Source organism: Schistocerca gregaria, unplaced genomic scaffold (assembly GCF_023897955.1).
Source record: "Schistocerca gregaria isolate iqSchGreg1 unplaced genomic scaffold, iqSchGreg1.2 ptg000224l, whole genome shotgun sequence".
Classification (NCBI taxonomy): Eukaryota; Metazoa; Arthropoda; class Insecta; order Orthoptera; family Acrididae; genus Schistocerca; species Schistocerca gregaria.
In genome coordinates this window covers 6,561,484-6,562,503 of record NW_026061744.1, presented here as the reverse complement: position 1 = coordinate 6,562,503, position 1,020 = coordinate 6,561,484, and positions in this window count along the sequence as shown.

Below are 1,020 nucleotides of genomic sequence, written 5' to 3'. Positions count from 1 at the left end.
TGGGAGATGAAGCTTCCACACGATACAGTAGCATGGAGAGCTACATCAAACCAGTTTGTGGACTGAAGACAACAACAACAACAACAACAACAACAACAACAATAACAAGGTATTTGTCTCATGTGTAACCTTCAACAGAAGTGGGGCAGACAAGAGGGTTAGATTATATGTACTTTCCATTGAAATTGATCCATAATGGGGAGATACTCAATGGGAAAATAATATGCTAATTTACTATCCACAGACCGCAAATGGACTGATCATGAACGAGGAATGAAAATTTAGTCACACTTCTGATTGTACACGTATTATTTGACCCCCCCCCCCCCTCTCTCTCTCTCTCTCTCTCTCTCTCTCTCTCTCTCTCTCTCTCTCTCTCTCTCTCTCTCTCTCTCTCTCTCTCTCTCTCTCTCTCTCTCAACACACACACACACACACACACACACACACACACACACACACACACACACACACACACACACACACTCTCAATCGCGCGCGCGCGCTAGTTCTAATAAATAATTCAATTCATTAATGGTGTCGGACGAGATGGTTAGCAAGAAATCCTTTAGGCTCCTCGTAAACTGAAATCTGTCAGTAGTAAAGCTTTTTGTGGCTGCCAGCAAGTTATTGAAAACATCGTTCTCCTTAATGATGGAGACTTTCTTGCACCAAAGTAATTAACTTACCAATTTTTGTGGAGATTATTCACTTCTAGTTATGACTTCATGAAATGAGCTGTTGATTTGAAAATATTCATTTGTTTTTAAACACAATATTCACGGTGAGAACGTATCTTCCATCTCCACCATGTTAACTGATCTATTTATATGATCCCTATTCTAAGTTGTGTTATATTAACGCTAAAACACAAAACATTACATACATGCATTTCCACTGTTTTCCAACAAGCTGACAATTTTTCATGAATAATATATTAATACTGAAATTTTTAGAAAAATTTTGAAAGAGAGGTTTTGCAGGCAAATTTCAAAAATAAAAAGACCATAGTGTTCATTA